Here is a 17054-nt window from a genome sequence, read left to right on the forward strand (position 1 = left end):
TTTTGTTAACTTTTTCCAGTCAACACATCTTATTTTTCTCCTGGGAAGCTGGGCTAGATGCTCGAGGGACTGCAGCCTCTCAGCCATCTTCACATACAATTTACTCATATGCATAAACTTCTCCAGCTCATTCCACTGAATCTGGGATGAAATTCCTACAAATTACTATTGAATGCATATTCAATGCAAGTGAGTATATGTTTTTCCCAGGGACTGTGCCACTGTCAGGGACTCTGTCACCAACAACACAGAATTATTGAATGCCCTGTGATTCTTCATATGGCAAATGGATGCTTCTGCTCCTACCAACGTATTCATCTCTGTCTGTTACTCCACTCTTCTACCCCTAATCTGAAGCAACATAGAATAATGCAAGCTTTGATGCTCAAACACTGTGTGGGTGCATAATTCTAAGAACAATTTGCAAGTCAACACCTGTCAAAATACAAAATGCACCTGCCCTTTGACCTAGAAATTTACCCCATGGATGTCCTTGTATTAGTATACCATGATGCCTGGGTGGTCTGCCATTAGTTTTTAGAAAAATACTAGAGAAAAATCTAAACATTCATTGATATAAGATTGACTAAATTTTTTAAGGCACAGGTATGTCATGGGATATCACAGAGTTGTGAAGGAGGGAATTTGCTCTATATCATGGAAAAGAAAATTTTAAATGGGTAAAAGCAACATGAAAAAATATGTAACCATTTATATAAATTAAAAGAAAATGAGTATTCGTCTTGGAACATTTCTGCAAAGAAGCACAAAAAAACTGCTAGATTTGATTATGGCACGTGAGTTGGGTGTCAGAGAATGGGGAGGAGAGAAACCATTATCTTTTGTATTGTATTCTTTGGAGTTATTTTGATTGTTCACCATGAATATGTATTCCCTTTGTGACTAGATATTTTATTAAAGTAAAGCCCAGGTTTATAATAGCTGCGAGACTCACCACTTTAAGAGAACCCCTGCGAAGAAGGCCATTGGTGTGCTGCCTGCAGCCCTTGACCTTCAGACACTTCACAGTGCTCATGCGGAGGCCCTGGGCTCCCTGTGCTCCTCCCAGCCAGGGAATGCGTGTCAGAGTGTGGACTTGTTCTTCCCCAACATGGGACTCTCAGAAGAGCCGTCTTGGCTCTGGATCTCCCGATTGGGCTGGCCAAGACTTTCTCAGAGTGGCAGTCTGAGGCTTCTCCTTCCCTCTCCCCTTTCACAGATGTCTCAATATTGCAATATTAAGATTCTATCCAAACTCCTCCTTTTGTCTTCATGAGATTTTCCTTAATAACTCCATTGCACATATAATTCAGTCTTGGTGTCTCCTCTGTAGAACACATGAACTAGCACTGTTGGTACCAAGACTGGTGAAACACAGTGAGAGACACAGTCATTTACTGGCAGTTGTCAAGGAGAATTAACATCTCAAGTGGAGTAAAGGGTGGAGAAGGAGGAAGAAGATGGCCCTATCCCTAAAATGTTACTGGCACCAGCCCAGAACCACATTCTTAAGTGTGGACCATTCTTGTTGGTGTAATGAATCAGGCATTTGGAAAATGTGGGGGAACAGTGTCTATGAAGACAGAAGGGAGGAAAAGGATTCCAGAAAGTGGAGTTTAAAGGAGAGGAGAAGTGGCCTGAGAATACATGCAGGTTTGGGGGTAGTGGTCAGAGAGCTGGAAGGAGAGGAACTAGAAAATCAGAGAAGAGGATGTCTGGTATAAAGGCATATGGGTGGACACAGAATTGAAGGTGCTTGTGTCATCTGTCAGGGTTCACATTTCTTAAAACATTCACCATGGAACAAACCTTGAATTACCAATTAGACAGGATGACTTGGCCAGTTGACCTTTCCCAGACTTTATCATTGGCCATCCCAGAACTACACCCATGTGAAATAGGGATTATGGTGGCACAGATGGAGACTGCAAGTGGGTTTAGTAGCATCAACTTCCCTTTACTAAGGCTGATCTTGCTACGGCCCCTCTGACTGCCCAGCCTATTCATCTATGCTGGACCAATGGAATATGGCCACCCAGGTGGAGACTGTGGTTATTCTCTCTGCAGCTGGATGGTTGGAGTGTGGGAGAAAGGAGTTCTCTAAAAGGAAGAGGGTGGTACTGCCATCCCAGATTAAACTACACCTACTGTGGTGACCTGCCCTGGACGAGCCAACTCAGTAAGGCTATGAGCACCTACTAAAATAATCACATTCTCTTCTTTTTAAGGAAACTTTAACTTTGGAGCATGGTAAAAGATGCCTTGCTCACCTTTGTACTTCTCACAATGATTACCAAAGCACTTAAATTAAAGGAGAAAATAGGAAGAGGGGGCAAAAAAAAAAAAAACAGGAGAGAGATGATGGATTTCTCCATTGTGATAATCACTTTTGTTCTAGCCATTGACTCCTTCTTTATGGGTTTCCTGGTTGTACTTGCTTCCCTTTGTTCAACCAAGTAAAAGGCAGAAAAATCCTTTTGGCCTGTGCCTCCAGCCTAGGTCCCTGAAGCTGCCTATTTACTGCATCATGAGTAAAATTTGGGTTAAAGATAATTGTAAATATGCTATTGATATTAACTGATGTTTTCCCAACATTGCAATAATGCTTGTTTTGTTTGTTGGAGAGTTTATTACTTTTTGATCAATAGAATGTGAGATTTGTGGGTGAAATTAGCATAGTGAATAACAATTAGGCAAAAAATCGATGGCATTCAGACAAATACGAAACTTGAAAAAGTCCCATAGGCACACGAGCCACACACACACACACACACACACACACACAAACACACACACATGTGCATGCACACACAAACACTTTTAAAACTGAAATGCATGTTACGCAGGGGGTTAGAAGGTGTGTGTAGCTTTTATGAACAAAACCCCCAAACATGTACAAAGAAGCCATCTGCAGATTCTGTATTTAGGAAACTCAGATCTTGTATTCTGAAAACACTGAAACATCAATATCCATTAATTCCATTTGCACTCCTTTTATTTTTAGTTTAATTAAGAGTCACTGAATTCTTCTTCTTCACCAGCTCTCTGTTGGATGCTGGGGGTAAGAAATGAAACAGATAGAACTCTTCACTTCTGCTTCTTGACTGAATTTCAGTATCATTCTATGGGTGGCCAGAGCAAAACACTTGCATACGGTCACCAAATCACAGCCGATTAAATTAGGAGAGACTCCAGCCATCATAGGATGTCATTCATTCCTAATAATAAGACAGAAATCTCTGAGACTACAGTAGCTCTTCAAGCCTTTGCGTGAATACTTCTAATGACAGGGAACTCATTATCTCCTCAGGTAGTCCATCGTATTGTGGCACAACTGTAATGGTTAATGGGTGTTTTCTAATGCTAGAGAAACCTGCTTCTCTGAAACATTTTCATGGGCTCTGGCTGTGCCTCTAGTGTCAAAAATAACAAGGGAAGGATGACAGAACTCTGTAATTCATTTATCACCTTTTAAAGTTATAGACCATTTCATGTGTTTTCTTCCTTAGAAAAAAAGAACAAGACTCATTATGGCAACAGTTTTTGAGCCTCACTATGTGCGAGGTACCAGAATAAGTTCTTTGTATATGTATATTATCTTACCCTTACAACAAACTTTCCAAGCAATTTCTATTACTAATCCCATACTACAGATGAGGAAACTGAGAATTAAAGAGTTTGATTGATATGTGCCCAAAAATGTTGGGCCTAGGATCCAAACCTAGGAAGTCTAACTCCAGAGTCTGTTTTTTAAAATACCACTCTCATGAGTTTGTTGCCCTTATCACAGGAAGAAAAAACTATGTGTAGAGCTCAAATAACTTTTCAGGTTTAATGCCTGATTGAAGTACAGGTGTTCCTCTGGCTTTTGGATATGACATGGAAAGCCATGACAGGAACCTCACCAAGCCATTTCCGTTCCCTTTCCCTTCTACTCAGTGGACAGAAGAAGCCATGGGGTTTAAAGAGCAGGAAAATAAACTCACATTTACTTTTCAGATTTATTTTTTTTCAGGAGCTCCAAGAAATTCATGCCATGGTTTACAGCTCTGTCCACCTTGTATCTTGTCAAAGAGATGCCCCTTCAGTGCCATGAGAGTCTTCCATCTGGTGTGTGCCACCTCTGATACCTTGTTGAAAGATGGCAGCCATCTGCCAAGGAGAACCCTCTGATCCACCTTCCTTTCTAAGTGGAGGGTGCCTCCAAGCTTTCTTGAGAAACAACATGTCGTCTGTGAGCTTCTTGAAATCAGTGGCCAGGTTTCTTCTTGTCTCCCGAGACTCTGGCAAATGTGGTTTAGAGAAGTTACTAAGTATATATTTTCCGGGTTAAATGTAGTGACGGGAATATGATACAGTTCTGAGTTCTTACATTTTGTGGTGCTTCTAAGAAGTATTTCTCTGAGAATGTTGGTGAGTATATGTACCACATCACTCAGTCTCCCCGTGGACCCTGACATCTGTGCATCGTGGTGTTGGAGCATTCCACGGAGTTTGTTGCCATGTCTGGGAATCCTCACTATATATCATCCTATCTGATAATTCCTTATGGAATATTTCTGTAGCTGAGAATTTCCTTCCCCTGCATGCCTGTTCAGAAATCAATGTTTAGAATAATGGTCCTGCTTGGCTCTGAATTGGGCTGGTTAATAACCATTGCTGAGGAAATCAATCAAATCTATGATATCTTATTACTTACACTAATTTAATCACAGGGAACAGATCGCTGTTCCAGTTCAAAGGGCCAAGAGAGGGTGTGTGCCTCTGTGTGTGTGTGTGTGTGTGTGTGTGTGTGTGTGTGGAGAGAGAGAGAGAGAGAGAGAGAGAGAGAGAGAGAGAAGGAAGATGGGGTAGAGAAAGAAGCAGAGAATACCTTATGGAAAGTGAGACCCTAGGGAGAATGACCTCTTACTATAAATCTCTACAACACATTATTGTAGGCAATATTCAGTTGAACTTTAATTTGTACCTAAAAGCATGCCACTTTTATTTCAATTTCAATCTGAGCATTTTTTTGTGTTTTGAATAATTGTTGAGATCAAAGAAGGCACTTGCTAATTCCCTAATCATACAAATTAACTGAGTTTGATCTTCAGTACAATTGCTCACATCTGATTACCCGCAGCCAACCCGGATGGCTCAGTCCTAGGCAAACAACTAGATTATAGATGGCCAGGATGGAGGCTGTGAACATGAGGGATCGATGACAGTTCAGTCTCTCCATGTACACCACTTTGTCTGTGTGGACTTCTTACACTGCCCCCCACCACCTTCCTGTCCACCCTGATCTCAAATGTCTCAGCGTTTGTGAAGTCTTGTCGGAGGTCCCCCTGCCATCAAATGACAGCTCTTCCTCCTCCATGCTTCAATTCTTTTTGTGTTTCTGGAGAGAGCACTAATTATCTGGTCCAGATCATGTCTCTTTCTTTTGGCCCCTCTTCTGTTCCTTGGAGGTTCTGGTGGGTGTTTAACCAAGGACCTTGCTTCTTTGTCCCAGACTGGCCAGTAGAGGTCATCACCCTCTTGGACACAGAGACTGGTCCAGAATGAACCCAGCAGAAACCTTCTTGGGGGATCATGTGACATTTTGGGGGAGGAGTCACTCCTGCAAGTGGCAAAGACCAGGAAGTTGCAGTTTTCACCCTGCATTGCTCCTGTTTTTGTGTGGCTCCGCCTCAGTCAATTTGTCCTGTTTTATGAAGTGTCTCATTCCCTGTTCACTGGTTCTAATGCAGGTATGATAGATTTTATCTCAGGGCCCAAGCCTGATTGACTGGCAGTGACTGCTGGAGTGCTGGGTTAGGAACGGATGTCGGGTCAGGCATGGGGTCAGCAGGAAAAGAAATCTGTGATCTATTAGTTATGTCTGACACGGGAACAGGAATGGTTGTAAACAAGCCAGGTGTTTGCCATTCTTTATCTAGTGACAGATGCTATTTCTTTGTGGTGATTGGTGTGAGTCCTGGCTTTAGGTAGCATGCTATTTCTATCACTTGTCACATTTGTCACCAGGAAAGCCACAGTGACCACCTCAGGAACTAGGCCAACCAGAATTTTGCCCTTCGGATTGTGAAATTAATTCTTTGGGTCCTCAAAGGCTGAAGTCAGACATCAGAATAAATGATGTTAAAGCATATAAATCCAAGTGGGGCAGGCACATAAAGAGTGGGAGGAAAGATCAACTAAAGTTGTTCTGATAAATTCCGGGGACATGCAGCATAGGCTGAGAAATCTAGGGTTGTATCGGAGCAGCCTTTTGAGGCCAATTCACTGAAATTAGTTTTCCAATTCCATTTTCAATGGATCAGCTTGGATGTGTCAAGGTCTGTATCGACATCTGTGGTCAGGAACTATGCATGCTTTCTTGCCATCACCTTTCCAGGGCCTGGTACATGGAAGTGCTCAAAGGTGTTGTTTTGGATGAGGGAAATGAATAAATGAGCAAAGGAAGGTGAAACCTCTTTAGCTCATATCAGGAGTCAAAGCTGATAGGATTGATGTTCATGGAATATTGTTTGACGTAGAATTGTACTATCCAGGACAGATATTCAGGCTTTGATATTCAGGATGCAGAAGCGATGGGATCTGGTGGTGAAGAGAAAGGAAGTAGAGAGGACAGGAAGCTTCTCAGATTGATGATGCGAGCAACTGAACAGATTCACCAAGGAGCTGTTCTGAAGCACCTGTGTTGACCCTGCCAAAAGCACTTCTCAGAATCTATTTTTATTGGCAGGTTATTTATCTGTCTTCCTCCTGACTCATCGAGGGAGGCACTGTGCTGATCTTATTAATTACTGCATCCCTAGAACCTAGCATGGTGGCAGTACATAGTAGGTCTGCAGGAAACACTGAGTAATCAGTGGGTTGGCATCACACGTCAGTCGACGATGACAAATCCTTTCATCACTATTTAAGATGACACGGCATTTCTATTTATTGCCGCAGGGAAACATGTTATCCAAAAGCAACATCCTGACATTTATGGTGGGGAGGAAGGTGCGAGCCTTGTTTCACATGGCTCAGGACTGAGCTTCAATTACTGAAAGACGATGTGGAGTTTATGAGGCTTAACCCATAGCTGGTTCCTGCTCATAGTCAAAGGCCAATGAGTGGTCAATAAAAGCTGCAAACAGCTTTCCATTATTCCTGATGGATTTCTCTGTAAGATGACAGGGTGTAACAGTGATCAATAGTGGAACAGCCATTCCTGGGGGCCTCTTGTGCCAGATGTAATATACTGGTAAAAAGGAGGGCAGCATGAGGTATTGTTGGTACATTGGCCTGTGGTTTTGGGTAAACAGAGGAAAGCTCTTTTTGAAAAAGGGGTGGACAATGTTTGAACACTTCCAATAGAACTTGGCACACAGTGGGGGCTCAAAGAATGGACTTGATGATCATCTTGGGAGAGTCGATAGAAGAGCAGCTACTAAGTTGGTTATGGGGGGCACATTGGTGAGGATCAGAGCCCAGGAATCAAATGATTTGTCCCTGTGTCCTCATCCTACACAAAATGGAAATGAGTAGAAGAGGCGTTTTTGACCCACTGAATGATGGGGACAGAAATACCTTATGCTTTCTGACCTCATCTGACCCTTGGAGAGTCAGAATTAAGGCCTATACCCGGGATGCTGCTAACATGAAGGACGAGGATGTGACGGAGCCTGCTGATCTTGGAGGGCACTACTTCAGCCTCCGCATCACCCCATGTACAAATAAGCGGGTTAGTTCATTAGCATATCTGACCTTCTGAAGGCACTAAGGTTCAGATGTCCTGAACACAGGGCATCTGCTTAACCACTGAATCACATCCCCAGACTTTATAAATTTTGTTTTGAGACAGGGTCTCACTAAGTTGCGTAGGGTCTTCTAAGTTGCTGTGGCTGGCTTTGAACTTGTAATCCTCCCCCTTCAGCCTCCTGAGCTGCTGGGATTATAGGCCTGTGCCTCTGCATCCAACTGAATATCCAGTGTTTAAGGCTCATGTGGAGCGAGTAAATAATGTTCCATTAACAGATAATGACAGACCTATTCTTGGCAGGTTTAGATCCGTGAGCTGTTAGAATCAGCCAGGAAAGTTGATAAATACAAATGTGGGAATTTCACCCTAGAATAAGATCTCTGTGGGTGGGGGTGGGAACCAGTTTGTTTTCTTTCCCCCAAAGCTTATTAGGTCATTGTACTGCACAGATAGGGTTGAAAGGTACTTACTTAAATCAATCAGGTAATAGTAAAATTCATAAAAGACTTAGTTTTTTCTTGCTTTACTGAGGTATAATTGACAAATAAAAATTGTATATTTTATAGTGTCAATGTGATGTTTACATATGTATACACTGTGAAATGATTAGCACAATCAAACTAATTAATATGTCCATAATCTCACATAGTTACTGTTTGTGTGCATGTGTGTGTGTGGCGGGGTGGGATGAGATCTTCTTTCTCAGCAAATTTCAGGAAAACAATTCAATATTATTAACCGCAGTCATCGTCTTGTGCAATAGATCCCCCAAACTTATTTGTTCGGTGTAACTGAAACTTCGCGCCCTTTGACAGACATCTTTTTATTCTTCCTCTCACAGGCCCTGGCCGCCATACTCTGCTCTACCAGTTTGGCTTTTTCAGAATCTCTACCAAAGTAAGATCATGCAGTGTTTGTCCTTCTGTGCCTTGTTATTTCACTTAGCATATGTATGATGGGAATTGGACTTGTTTCATCATTTTAAGTATCAGCTGATCTTTAATAGATATTTCCAAGTTAGTGGTTGTTCAATAAAGGAGAGGATTGTATTGCCATTAGAATCTGGAGTGTGTGTATCTGTGACCTTATACATGTGGTTGGGACTAAGCCTATAAGCATTGTTAGTTCATTCTCCTTATTTGGCAAACAGGTGCATTGAGACTTGGGAGGAGTAAATAGAGGACTATTAAATAATCTGGGAATTGAGTCAATGCCCTTTCCCTGGAGGAGTGTTTTTAGGAATAATGAGGGCTGAGCCCTCTGCTAAGGAGGACTTCTATGAAGATGTGATGAGGCTCTCCAGAGCGTGAGCAGAGAGTCAGACTGACAGGCTCTCACTGTCTGTTCTCTCTCCTGGTTTTCCTGAGACCTCAGCTCTGAGGCCAGACCCTCTGTGCTGTTGACTACACCATGCTGCATCTCTTTGTATGAGTGGGTGGAGTGACTGTGGGCTGATCCATGAGCATGAGAGGGATTTTGAAGGTTGGGACCAGAGTGTCCACAGTGGTAGCCCTAGTGGCTTTCTAACTTGTTTGTATTTGGAGGAATCCATTAGCCACCTAAGGAAGCCAAATGGCATGTGATCAAGATCCTGTTCTGACATCACATCAGCAGGAACAGCTCATGTGGGCTGGGCTGGGCGTGGCAGATTGGGACTTTCCTTTTCCTCTAGTCTGGATATAAAATGAGGCTTATGAAGTCATTTGCTAAAAATAATCCTTGGACTTCAAGTTTCCAATTTCAGTTCAGAAAAGTGAGGAATAGGTGCGGATTTCCTCACTTCACAGACCTCTGAGACCCTGGTGCAATAAGTAGCCAGCTTCCCCAGGCCCCCAAGAAGCTTCAACTGCTGAGTGATGCTGATCTTGGATGGAAAGAAACATTGTCTGCTGGGGCTTCCTGGGGAATGGGTCAAAGGTTTTTAACTATGAGAGGTTTCCTGGGGACAAGATTGTAATTACTTATAGAATCTCTGCTTGGCAGAACTGGGCTGGATCCTCGAGTTGATTTCACTCAATCCTATAATTTTGCACAGGAAATAACAGAGAGGGCCACGTTCTTCTCACTCTGCCCCATTCTGTCCTTTTCTCAGCAAAACTGTCGTCATTCCACTAATGTTCCATGTTCTGTCTGGACTATTAGATCTGATTCATATCCTAAGAACTTCATACAAAGGTAAAGCTTAATACATTGAACTATGACATTGAAGGTGGTAGCAATAGTTTCCAGACTATAACATGAAACATGCCAAAATGTTGAAGGTCTATGAAACATATTTATATTTAACCTTATCATTTATCTAAGGTGAGAGTCCCTTATAGAAATCATCCTAATCACCACCATTACAATCATCCTGGCCATCTTGATGAAGCATCATCATCATCATCATCATCAAAATCAAAGTGGATACCACTGTGTTAGATCAGTGTTTTTCAAAGTGTGGTCCTGCCCCAGTAGCATGAGCATCACTTGATAACTTGTTCGAAATGCAAAATGTTAGTACCCGTCTTAGACCTAATAAATCAGAAACTCTGGAGTCGGGCCCAGAAATTTTTATTTTAACAAATCTTTCAGGTGATTCTCATGTATGCTAAAGCTTGAGCATCATTTTGCTAGATTGTGCCAAAGGCTTTTAGGGTTTTATCTCATCTCTTCCTCAAAATTACTCTCTGTGGTAAGTACTATTATTGTCTTCATTTTGAGAACACGGAGACTGTGAGGTTAAATAGCATGCCCAAGGTCACACAGCTTGTAAGGGGTATATCTAGAGGCTGGAATGTAATATGGTGTTAAACCATATTATATCTTCAACAAAGGCAGCATCGATGTCTCTGCTTATCTGAACAAATTCTCTGAACTATGAAAATAGAATACTAGGAAATCTTTCATAACCAACCCCTACCTGTATCATGGAACTGGGATTAATATTTATTCAGCTGCATTTCCTATAGTCCATATCTAAAGTGTGGGGCCAGAGGTGGTGGCATGACTTCAAATCCCACCTTGTCTTCCTTCAGAGAAATGCTGAAGATGATCCATGGGCAGTGTCCGGGCCAGTGAGGCCTGTGGCAGAGAGAGAAGGAGTAAGCGGAGGGAGATGAGGTGGCACCAGCTGCAAGATTCTTGATGAATCGGGAAAGAGGGACAAAGAAGAAATAGGGCCAAAAGAAAAATAAGTCAGTAAGCAGGGACCTCTATTATAGTAAACAAATACTATGATACCCATTATGCTGATCTGCAAGCGAAACTCAGGGAGCTCTTGGGCCACATGTAGTACCACCTAATGGGAGACAAGATCCAGGATTTGACATGGGTGTTTTTGACTCTAAGACCAGTGCCAATTCTACTGAAGGCCACTGGTGGAACTGTGTAGGAAAGACAGACATGTTAGGATATGAGGAAATGCCCACGAATGGGGCTTTCTGTCTTGGGGGTCATAGTGATCTTCAGGGGATTAATAAGCCTACTGAAACCAAATGCAAAGGTGTGGTGTTGTGCTCTGTGCACATGCGTTTACGATACCCCTGCACAAACACACTTGACAGAGGGTCTTCCAGAGAAACAGAGCTAAGAGGCTGTGTGCATATATCACAGACACAAATGCACCTAGCATGGCACCACACCTTTGCAGTTGGTTTCAATGGGCTCATTTACACACTCACTTGTTATGCTCATGTCACCACAGAGGCCCAGAAGGCTGCTGGTCTGCCTGCCACCTGCCAGCTGGAAACCTAGGAGAGCCCATGGTGTAGCTCCAGTCCAAGTCCAAAGGCCGGGGAGCCAGAATTGGTTTGTAAGTTCCAGTCTGAGCGCTGGAGAAGGCTGATGTCCCAGCTCCAAAACAGTCAGGGGAGACAGCGAGTTATCAATGACCCCCTTTTGTTCCGTTCAGGCCTCCCTCCCATGGATTGGATGAGGCTCACTCACACTGAGGGCAATCTTCTTTACTCATTCTGCCGATTCCCTGACAGTCTCACCAAGAGCTGCTCACCTCATGGTCTAGTCAAGTTGACCTACAGGAATTAATGACTTGCCCATTTCCGTTTATTTCCATCATGGGCTCTGTGGCGGATGGCATGTTCCAAAGATGGCTGCCTGTGTGTATGCCACCCCCTGCCCACCTCCTACCTCTGGACCTGTCAGTGAGGTCCCAGCCCCTAGCCTTTGTGCCCCAGACCCCAGAGACAGTGCTGCAGAGTCAAGCCGTCCTTGCTGCCTCCTATTTGAATTCTGACCCACGGAATCTGAGGGCACAGTGAACGGTTGTTTTGGGCCATTAAGTTTGGGGTGATTTGTGGCATAGCTGTGATAACTGGGTTACCACTTCCAATCTTTCTACTCTTCTGTCCAAATAATCTTTACAAAATGCTTTTGCGGCTTTTTCAATCCTCAAATCAAGACCCTTGTGGATCCCTTTTGGCCATAGGGTAAAGGCTGGTGGCAGAACCCTCTCTGCCTGGTTTCCCAGTCTCAGGATTTGTAATATGGTTGCCCTGCACCCTGATATATGGAGCTATGTCAGGTCCCTGAAGCTATCAGCTCCCCAAACCCATGTCCGAGTGTTAGTACCTTTGACTATAGAGAGTCTTTCACAGATTCTCAGCAAAAAAAATGTGACAAAGTAGGGTTTACATGGTAAGATTGTCCTACAGGTAAATTGATTATGTTTATGGAACTATCTCTATACCCACCCTTCCTTCTTGCTCTCTTTTTCTTTCCTCAAATTTATATCCTTCCTACTTTCTGGTGCTAAAAATGTCCTTTCTTTAATAAAATAACGGAAGTAGCTTGTTTGTTGTTTCTTGCTGTTAAAATCCTTACTAAGCAAAATAAAAAGTTGGTCACTAAATGCTAGTCTCTTAATTTTTTTTTTAAATTTAGTGTTTGAAATAAAAGTTTGAGAACCACTGACCCACATAATAAAGCCCAAACCACTTAGCATGACATTGAATACTTGCTGCTGTATTAATTGAATCCTATGCTAATTATAAGATAATTGGGACTACCCACCATGTGTTTCAATGCTATGCCCTTCAGGTAAGTTGTGAACTTTGAAGAAAACCGGACACTTGGTGGAACATTATTTCTTTGGGAAAGTGTTTTAAGACACAAGCCATTGGCTTAGGTGAATTTTAAAAATATAGCCTATTTTGAAGTTAGGCATTGCTTATTGATGAGTTTAACACAAACCATGTACCCAATCAGACCCACATCATGCATGCACTCAATTCAAATAGCCATGCGTTCCCCTGCTTATATTAACGTAAAATATGTTAATGCCTCATGCTTAACAACATCCACACTGACCCGAAAACACACACACACACACACACACACACACACACAGTCACAGGCATGCATAGTGGCTGGAAAAATATGGAGCTCAAGCAAGAGATCCGGTGCTGTAATTAAGCAAAAGTACTTCTGGATTCCCCTCCAATCCCAAGGTTCTCCATCAAGCTCCACATGTCTGCTTTTGGGAGCTCTTTTCCCCCATGGACCTGAGAGTTTAGAAAAAGTCGGTATGGGTGTTACTCACATAACTCACCTATGCCGGAACCCTCCCTTCTCCCGGATTTGCTCTTGCATAGCCGCCCATCCCAGGGCTAGGGCGAGGCTACCGCTTAGCGCCCTCTGCTGGAGAAAGCATTTGCATCTTTTCTGGACCGGCAGCCACCTGGTATTGCTCCAGTGAATCTGCTGCCTGCCACCTCGCTGGGATAATAGTTCATTTTGGGTTTGTTGACCTCTGTCTTCTTCTAGTTGCCTGGTGTCTGGTGATTCAAAAGAGTGATAAATAAACATAGGATTCGTAATCACAGTGTGCATGATTAGGAACACTTTCTGAACATTTCAATTCAATTTGCATTTAGGTCTGGTTAACCTGAGGGGCAGGCATGTTAATCTTCACACAATACAGATTGATTACTGGCTTCTCAATTTTTTCTTCCTCTAGATGACAAGTCCCAGCAGCCTGGAATTTGTCAATTTAGGATCCCACTCAAAGAGCACAGCTAACTGACTTTAGGAAAAATACTTGGAATAAATACATTATTTTTGCACAGAAAAAGAACATGCAATTACACCCTAAGGAAAAGCACTTCTTATAACCTGCTGCCTCCTGAGATACCTTGGTGCTGCTATTGAGTTTATTAAGGAGGGTTAGGAGGTCTTGGTAGCAATGCTGGCCCATCACTTCTACCCAGCCCTATTGTTCCACAGGATCAGTGGACATTTACCAGTAAAGATGATAAATTAGACAGTCTTTTATCAGTGTGAGGTTGGCACTGGGAAAGCAGGTAGAGATGTTTTGTCTGGGCCCCCTGATCTTTCATCTGTCTTCTTTGTGGTGAGATGCTATTCCTCAAAGTACACAGGGATCCTCTGCTCACCCTTGGAAAACATCTATAAGTCTGGGTTGTTTCTGTGACCTTCATGGAAAACTTAAGGAATCCTATCTACGAGGGCAGGTTTCTCTGCTCTGCCTCATGATTAACAATAGAATTGCAAAACCTGGCAGACCTTTGAGGTGTTTATTATATTGTATTATATTATTATATTGTAAGTTACTTGCCTGCATCAAGGGCAGAAATTAGACTTTAGATACCTCTAATGCCAACTGGTGCATTTTATAACATATAGCAGGTGCCCAAGAAATTATTACATGACTGGTAAGAACTTTCTTGCAGGTGGTTGACTGTAAGTAGGAGAGGATGTTTTATTCCAAGAAGGGGAGCCTGGGTAATCTCTGTAACTTTTGTTTCCTGTTTGCTCCTGCAGGCATGGTGCTTACCACCATCATCTGATAGGACAGAGTTTTGATGGTTCTCCCCACCCACTGGAGCCCACATCCCCTCTCACCTCCTTGACTTTCACAAAGTGACATTAACACTATCCTAAGAGTGCTTGCCTTGGTCATTGGGGCCATTCCCAAAGTACAGCACAGGATGGCTCCATTACCAACATTTGAGTGAACTCTGGTGGTCACAGTTCCTCAGCCCTTCTTACAATACTTTTGGAGAGGTAATAGTCAAGAAAGATTCCATGCCTGAAGAATCTGCCATCTTCCTCTCTTAAATACTCTCAAATGTTTTATTGGAATAAGCCAGGGAAGCAGAGCTGGGTACTTGGACATTGTAATGGCACCTTGTAGATTTACCTCCACGGAATGGCCTTTTGCTAGTCCATTTTGAGGTTCTGATAAGAAACAGACCTATTAGGTTGTAGTTAAGTCCATTTTAATGATGCTATAAAATGGTGTTTATTATAACATACATTGTATTCTTTATGAAGACTTCTGGGAGAAATTTTTATCTGGTCCTAGTGCCATGAAAGGTTGGCTAAATAGCAGAGAAGAGCTTTTACCTTTATGAGCTACTTAAACCTTCATATGTCTAGTTTGTGTGTGTGTGTGCGTGTGTGTGTGTTTATTTCAGAAAACTCCCAAGTGATGCAAAATTAAAAAAAAGATTTTTTTTGGAAAAGGAACTACTTTCCCTCCTTGGAGACATATTTTAAATATATGATCTGTGAGGAGACTTTCTCAATGACTTCTAGGCAGTTAGAAACTTCTGCTTCTGGGCCCCCAGATCACTTTGTTCTTTAGAATTGTGGATTGCACTGTGTTGTGTCCATGGCTGTCAGTCTTACTCACCTGGGAACTCATAACAGACAGATACCTTCTGTGTGGCCACCCCCGCCCCCAAACTCAGCACAGAGCTAGAAGAATTGTCACTCTAAATTCAACTTAAGCATCTGATCTTCACTAACCTGTGTTCTCTCAAGTAGACTTTGTCTATGTGTAATTTTATAACAGTGTGTTGGAAGAGGAGTGGGCAGTTTTGACTAGATGGATTAATCTTTTATTGAAGATCTTGTAATTTGATTTCTTCTTCCTAATGGTATGCCTGTGTGTGTGTGTGTGTGTGTGTGTGTGTGTGTGTGTGTATGAGAGAGAGAGAGAGAGAGAGAGAGAGAGAGAGAGAGAGAGAGAGAAAGGATTTGATTTATTAATCAAATGTCTCAGTTGCTGAATGGGACAAAGCCTCCAGACTGTGTCTTGACTGGTGAGACAGATTTGACCCACACATTTGCAACGCTTCTGCTTTGAGAACAAGGTGTTCTTTTGTACTCTTTTCTTAATAAATCTGTGACCAGGTCATTTTCAATTTTGGATTTTGGAACAGGTCTATTAGAGATAAAAACTGTACCTCAGAGGTTTGCTTTCTAAAACACAGCTGTTTCAGATTTTTTTTTTTTTCTGATTTGGTTTTAATTCCATCCTTTCTTTAACCACTTCCTTTTTCCCTTCTAGGAGCAATAGAAAGTCCAGACATGTTCTGAGGTTGAGTTTCGGTGACTTTAGCAGAAAGTCAGCAGAAAGCTGTCAGGGTCCCTCCCTTCAGCCTGGTGAGGAAGGGTCAAGTTGTACGTGGCTTCCGGTCCTCCCTCTGGACCTCTGAGGCTCCCCAAGGAGGGGACCATTACATCCTGTGGACGTTTAGCTACCGCCAGCATCACGGATGGCAGTGAAGCAATGGCAAGACCTTGTGCCTACAGCTCCCCCTTCAGTCATGGTCTGCTTTGGACTACTGGATCCTCAGGGATTGGAAAAATTGGGGAAGATCTAAGAGGAACATGTGAGATTTCTTGTATTAGAGGGAACTCAGGTTAAATTTAATGAGTTGAAACATTTTAGAACAGATAGGCTTTTTTTTTTTGAGCATCTAAAAAAGAAATAAGTCATCTTGCTGTCTTCTATTTTAAATGTCTGTTAATTGTTGTGGACTGAAATTTTTTATTTCCCCCAAAATCTATGTTGCAGTCCTAATCCTCAATGTGTTGATATTTGAAGATAGGACTTTTATTGGAGCAATTATAGTTAAATGAGGTCATAAAGGTGGGTCCCTGATTCAATAGTGTGTGTGTGTGTGTGTGTGTGTGAGCTTTACATCATTGTGACCAAAGTAACTGCTTGCTAAGAAAAGCTTGGAGAAGTAAAAGTTTATTTTGGGCTCAGAGTTCCATAGGTTCCGTTCATGATCAGCCAATTCTATCTCTCTGGTTCCAAGGTGACATGGAGCATCAAGGCTGATGGGCACGGTAGAGGCTGGCTACTCAGCTCATGGGATCCAGGAAGAAGACAGAGAGAAGGGGATTCAGAAAAGATGAACCCTTCCAGGGTACAACCCAGTGTTATATGGTTATAAATGATACTGTATTTTAAATTTTGTTTTCTCATTTATTCATTGTCAACATTTAGAAATGGCTGTGTGTGTGTGTGTGTGTGTGTGTTGATTCTTTATCTTGTGACTTT

General features: G+C 42.4%; 1 long non-coding RNA gene across 1 annotated transcript; it reads left to right on the forward strand.

Moving 5' to 3' along the window:
* Positions 1–5641: 5641 nt before the first annotated feature.
* On the forward strand, positions 5642–16142 carry LOC143394445 (uncharacterized). Its single transcript, XR_013090694.1, has 3 exons — positions 5642–5735; positions 8580–8635; positions 16053–16142. It is a non-coding gene; the product is annotated as an uncharacterized LOC143394445 (long non-coding RNA).
* The last annotated feature ends 912 nt before the right edge of the window (positions 16143–17054 follow it).

This window comes from Callospermophilus lateralis, chromosome 3, assembly GCF_048772815.1.
Source record: "Callospermophilus lateralis isolate mCalLat2 chromosome 3, mCalLat2.hap1, whole genome shotgun sequence".
Taxonomy (NCBI): domain Eukaryota; kingdom Metazoa; phylum Chordata; class Mammalia; order Rodentia; family Sciuridae; genus Callospermophilus; species Callospermophilus lateralis.